Here is a 6,797-nt window from a genome sequence, read left to right on the forward strand (position 1 = left end):
ATTTACTGAGAGTATTTAAACAAAATTTACAAAACTCCCTGAGCCACTCATTAAATTGACGGATTTGTTTAAAAACATATTAGAAGTAAATATTGAAAGCAGTTTTAGGTCCAATCGAACAGGTGAGTTTTCTATTTTGAATAGATAGAAAGATAGGGTGAACTTTTTTTCTAGTGCTGAACGTTTTTTCACTAGTTAAAGCCATATTGTGTAGACTGCAATAATTAATGAAAATAATATGTAGGTCAACAATTTTCAGTCATGCATTCATTTCCTGTAAAATGTAGAAGTTTGTGGACGCTTCGTGTATCCACCTATCTTATGTGTAATCTCTGACATCATGTATGTGATACTGTGTATATACCTAGGTATATATGCAGCAATTCCTGAAATGATAACATACTAAAAAGCCATTGTTAATGTCTACAGTGTGTACTACAAGTTTTCTATGTGAATGTGTATATGTATCCGTGCTCGTCTGTAACGTTTGACATGTTGTTAGCTCATGTACTGTTGATGCTGTGGCTGTTTTCATAACTGAATGTGAAAGTCTCATTGTCTCAGAGACAGCACAATGTATGACTTGCATGCTGTCTGATACCAAAACACTAGGTTCCGTGCTGTTTATGTACAAATGTCCCTGCAACAGAAGCTGCTCATTAGACTGAAGCGTAATCTAGTTCTTCTCTTGGAATCTTGTTTCAAGCCCAATGTTTGAGGTTTACAGTCATTGCCTGTTTAGCTCTGTACATGGTTGAGGGTCAATCCTACTTTTTAAACTGTACACTCTTAGAAAAATTAATACCGTACCTTCTGAAAAATAGTACTGTACCTGTAAAACTGTACCTATTGTTTTTGCTGTGGTAGTACCAGCACATCTTCTGTACCGTTATGCACCTTTCACCTGGAAATTTAGCTGTATTGGACCTTTAATAATGATTTAAGTTACAGGGAGCATTAGCAATTAGTTTTTATAGAAAAGCTTTTAGGGTAAATTATTCACAGCTTTTTAGGTAAAAGGTACACACTAATAGTACAAATAGTGTACTCTGGAGTGTACTACCTCAGCAAGTGTACAGTTTAATATTCTTTTTTTTTTCTAAGAGTGTATGATATTATATGCTATACATGTAATTTATTTTCTAATTTTTTAATTAGTCTGATTGTTTTGCTTACCCTAGGTCAGACATATCTATCATGTTTGTAATATATAATTGCAAGTGGCATTTTTTTCTATAGAAGACATCACATTCTAATCAACTGGGTAAAAGGGCTGGATATACAAATCGTGTTTTTACATTTAGATATCCTGGATCCAATATGATGTTCCTCTGTTAAAAAGTGTTTTTAACATATCTGGTCATGAGAGCTTTTTTCTTTGTTTGGTTTTGTTTTACCTCATTATTTCATATCCACGGTAGACCAACTCAACAATATGTGCTTTCACTTAACATTCGATCTTTACCAGGCTTACTAAATGTGATACTTGGAAATAATGTTTGTGAGTGTTAATTTCTGTCTAAGGCAAATTTCATAGAAACTACCTGTGCTAAGGGCTATCAATATCACACTTATCCCACTCTGTCATATTTTTGTTGCCATGTTAGCAGAAAAATTTATTTAAGGAGGAAAATTAGGCTGTATTTACACGAGTATTAAAACATTCGTCTCAGTTCCCTCACTCTGATTTCTCAACCTTTTATTTAGTACATTAATGCATTTTCTTGTGCATGAAGTAGAAAATGAAAATAAAAATAAACCTTTGAATGAATGTTATTTGAATTAGTTTATTTGAGATTAAGTATGTATTATCTTATATATATATATATATATATATATATATATATATATATATATATATATATATATATATATATATCAGGTCTTTTTTCTTGACTGCGTAACATAAGCTTCTTACTTCTTTATTTGTGGTTTCTAATGGTTTCTCATGGTATTTCTCAGTTAAGGAGTAAATATGAATTCAGATGATGAGTAATTTAATCAGTTTCTGTTGCCAGGGACCTAAAAAACTTCAATCAGGGGAATAATATTATTTCTCAAAATCTGTTGCTACATACTGTATTTCTTATAAAGAGTACAACATTTTTCACATAGACTGTATTTAAAGCTTGGAATGTTCTTTCTGGAAAAAGCAATTATACAAAATGTAACTGAACATGTGATGTGTGAATAGATTACATGTATTAATGTTTACTGCTTGATGATTTAGTCTTGCACTTAAGGGGTATTACTGCTGGGGTTAGTAATCTAATCGATTATTCTATATTATAGAGTTTAACTTTCAACTTTATCATGTCCAATAAGAGTCTACCGTACTCTTAAAATATTTTGCATTTATTTAAAAAAAATGTAACAATTTTTCATGTAGGACAAAATTCTTTCTTGCATGTTGAAACTTTCTTGGTTTATTTTTTGTTTGTTTGTTTTTTGTTTATTATTTATTAATCTGCATTAACACTGCCACCTTAAGCCTTTACAACGATACTAACATTGTAAACATTACAATTATTACATCCAACAGCTAAAATTGGTCACTGTTAGACAACAGTATGAAGGAGTATTCCTCATAAGATATTTAACAATCAAACAAATATATAACTGGACTTCTTTGTAAACATAATTATCTACCAAAAAGACTAATAACTATAACAATGTCAATGTTCCTTCTTTTATGTTAAATCACCCCTTGGTGTGCTACTTTATATTATTTTTATGGTTCAAGATAATGATAAAGTTGAAAGGTATTAACTTACAAATTAAAGATAAAAAAACAAAAAGTTTGATACAGGGTGTGTGTGCGTCTGTGTGTGTGTGTGTGTGTGTGTGTGTGTGTGTGTGTGTGTGTGTGTGTGCGTGCGTGCGTGCGTGCGTGCGTGCGTGCGTGCGTGCGTGCGTGCGTGTGTGTGTGCGTGCGTGCGTGCGTGCGTGTGTGCGTGCGTGTGTGTGTGTGTGTGTGTGCATTTGTGTGAAATTTATAGTGTGAGCTCAGATGGAATATTTATTTGATTGCATGTCACAGTAAAAGTCTGTCAAACCAATTCACTGTAAATTTCTCATTAAGAAAATTTACAAGTTAACTTTAGCCTTTTTGGAAAGATCATACGCAAATAAAATTGATTTTTAAAAACATTTCTGTGTCGAATATTTGTTAAACTTGTCTATGAATAATTTATACTTTAGTCTTTGTTTACTTTAGTTTTAAAATCTATTATAATAAAAAAAGATAAACAAATGTGTGGAACAGAAGCCAGTAGCTACAATTTGTAAGATGATGATGATTGTTGTTGTTGATGATGATGATGTTATTATTATTATTATTATTATTATTATTATTATTTATAAAATTTGTTCAAAAGCTAAAAGTGAACAGCAACAGGTTTGTGTTTTTTTTTTTGCTAGTGAAGACATATGTAGATATGTAATCTAGAGCTTTCTAGACAGCATGAGTTGAGAAAAAAGGCAAATTTGAGAGTGAAAGTAACTCATTAAAGCTCATCAGGAACTGACAGGCTGTTTGGAGGCAGCAAAGAAAAGATAATAATGAAGTAGAGGACAATTTCTTTATTAGAAATAATACATTTAAGGATGGAGCAATTGTTTTTATTGTTTTTTGTTAAAAGACTGTAAAACCAGTTGATGTACATTTTATAGAATTCTTTAAAAAATATCTAGATGTACAATAACCCCAAGAAACATTGTTATATATTCTAAGTATCTAAAATACTGTTTATACGTATATACATAACAAATTTGCCTTGTACATGCTGGCTTTCTGTTCTGTTATCATTAACTGCCTCGCTGTAAGTGGATTTAATGCTCATACTGTAGCTGACTGGTGCCTGGAAAGAAACATGATTTAAAACTATCCACAATGTGTGGAGTCTCTCCAAAGATTCCATTTAGATTAGCAACATCAAACCTTTGTGAATTCTGTTATAGGGTATCCAGACTGCTCTAATCTCATTTTATTCCTATATGAGACCAGACCTTAACAGTGATCAGATTTCCTCACTTTAAAGGAAGGCTTGTTGTAGTGAGTTAAATAGCTTCATATACATCAGCATGTAAATATTTACCTCATTATTTGGTGCTGTTCAATTTTTTATCCATTTCCATACATCCATTTGCAAAGGTAGTGAAAAGAAACCAAGCCAATCCTAAAGTCTTTTGCCATTTAGTGATTTCATTGGGTCTATAAGACACAGAGCACACATATTGTTCACGCTCACACAACAAACCATCTGGACAGGCTGCCACTCCTGATGACCCTGACAGAAACATTTACATCAGATATGGAATCACACTGAGATACTTAAAGATTGCATGGAAAAATAATAAAATAGCCTGTGATATATCACTTACAAAGCATGCCACTCTCTAGTCTAAAGCATAAATGCAACATCAGTCTTGAGCTGACAGATAGGAAACAGAGGCTGTCAAATGGAGAACATTTTGTATTAAGCCCCAGTCTATGGTTACACTCAAATGCCCTTGAATATCTCTAAGACATTTCCTTCTGTTTCCACCACACTTGCACACTGACAAGCATTAAGCACTGGTCTATATTTACATCCATTTCTCTAAGAGACATTTCCCTCTCATTTTCTTATTCCACTATATTGTACATGCACACTGGCAAGCTCTCCTCTCTAGTGCTTTCAGCATAATAGAATCATTAAATACTGTACTCCAAATGTACTAAACATTTCTACTGTTATCTCTTTAGAAAGCTCTCTCAGCACATCATTTATGCAGCATTCATTAGATATATTTATTATGTCATCCTTACATTATAAACCACATGAAATATTCAATTAACCAGGCAGAAAGTGTAACATGTAGATATATTTCAACCCTCCTACGCTCACCTGGACTAAGACAAGAGAAATTAAGCGTAATTAAGGTGTATTCAGAAGGTGCTGGTAGCTCCCCGTAATGTGTAGGAAGTGAAGAAGTGAGACATCCTGGAACCTGCAGGGCTGAGTCACTGGAGAATGGGGTGAGGACAGCTGCCACCAGCTTGTGTGGACACACAGCGTTCGTGCTGGGAAAGTCTGTCACCGCTGAAGAAGATTAACTTGATGCCTGTGTCTAATCTCACTTTGTGCCTCATTCCCCAGTGACCAGAAGCTCTAAGTCTGCAGGCAACCAGTGTTTACTTAATCAGTGGTAGCACTCTACTGCACTCTTATTTAATGCATGGCACAACTTGAGCACAGCGACTGTTGACCTCAGCATGTAATAAGAGGCAATGAGTTGAGAAGCCACATTGCAGGAACAGCAGTTTCCTAGTACCAGATAAGTGGCACAGCTGCCAAATGTCTTTTGCTTTGCCAGCAGGTAAAAACCTTCCATTCACACTCCCAAGTCTAGCTGAAATAATACCCAAATGTTTTTGTAATATATGAAACTGAGTGAACCTTATGTGCTTTTAAACAGCCAGTGAGACTCAACATTTCAACACTGATCTCAAAATTATATGAAATAGCAGTAATATTAAGTGCATGAATGGGGCCAAAGAGAGTCAGTGTCGGTGAACAAGTCGCATTTTTTTATTTTGGGCATCATGGTTCTTGAAGCAGATCTACTACATGCCCAAAGGTTTGTGGACACTAACTATCATACTCATCTATGCTTTTTTTTTTTTAATTAAAATACAATCCCAGATTCAGACCACTTTTGCTGTTATAATATCCTCTATTCTTCTGGGAAGGCTTTCCACTAGACTTTTTTAAGTATGCAATTTGTGTTCTGTGTTGCTCCTTCTAAATGCTTGAAGCAGTGAGAATAACCTAGATGCCACAATGTCATGAGAAACCTACACAGGACTAACTGGAAAAGTATTCAGAGATACTCATGCCACCTGAAGTTATGTTAACCCTGTAGAATCAGGAGCAGGTGCAAGCTGAAGACCAGGCAGATCCATCACTTATCCGAGTAACGCTTATAAATGAATATGTTCTCTTAAAGTTTTGGCAAAGTGACCAATCAGTATATACAGTACATATCACAATAACATCCATCACGGTCCAGGCTCTGCTTAGACAAGACTTGTGACTGTGACTGATGTACAGTTGGTTTAAAGATCATATGGTCACTGTCTGGTTAAAATAATACTAGGAACAAGACAGACATTCCAGGGTTGCCTTCATAAAACCCTTAAAGATTAATTAAAATATTTTACCAATTTGAGTGATATGACATTGGGCAAAACTCATAGTTTCAGCCACAATGGTGCTCTGGAATTATGTAACCACTAACACATACAGTACAAAACAAGCTTATAACCAGAGCATGTGCTTCTCCCACTCATTTTTACAGAGACCTATAAAGCATACTGTATGTGAAGGCACAACCTACGGAGTGCACATAATTCAAAGAACAGGATCCATCTAAGAGCATACACGACTAATGGATATAGGGGTCTTCAATTCAGGGTCAACAGTTATAAGTAAGGGCTTCTACCAGGAAGCAGTGACGAAATGGTAAACGATTTCTGCAGGAATATATCCGAGTGCTACTCCATAGGGCAAAGCTAAAGAAAGCCTATAAGGCACTTGTTTTTTCTCTTTTTCCACAAATGCAGTACCTCACTCAGAGTACTGATACTTAGCTTTTTGTATTCTCTATATTGCACCTGAATTTCCTGTACAAAGCCCTTCTCTGAAATGACTATTTACAATTCACTAAGAATTTCAGAAGCAAACGTGAAAGAGAGCATTACTACGTTTTAGCAACCAAAACACATCTGAATGTAGTGTTTCCTACATGATAAG

Source organism: Tachysurus fulvidraco, chromosome 17, assembly GCF_022655615.1.
Source record: "Tachysurus fulvidraco isolate hzauxx_2018 chromosome 17, HZAU_PFXX_2.0, whole genome shotgun sequence".
NCBI classification, from domain to species: Eukaryota; Metazoa; Chordata; class Actinopteri; order Siluriformes; family Bagridae; genus Tachysurus; species Tachysurus fulvidraco.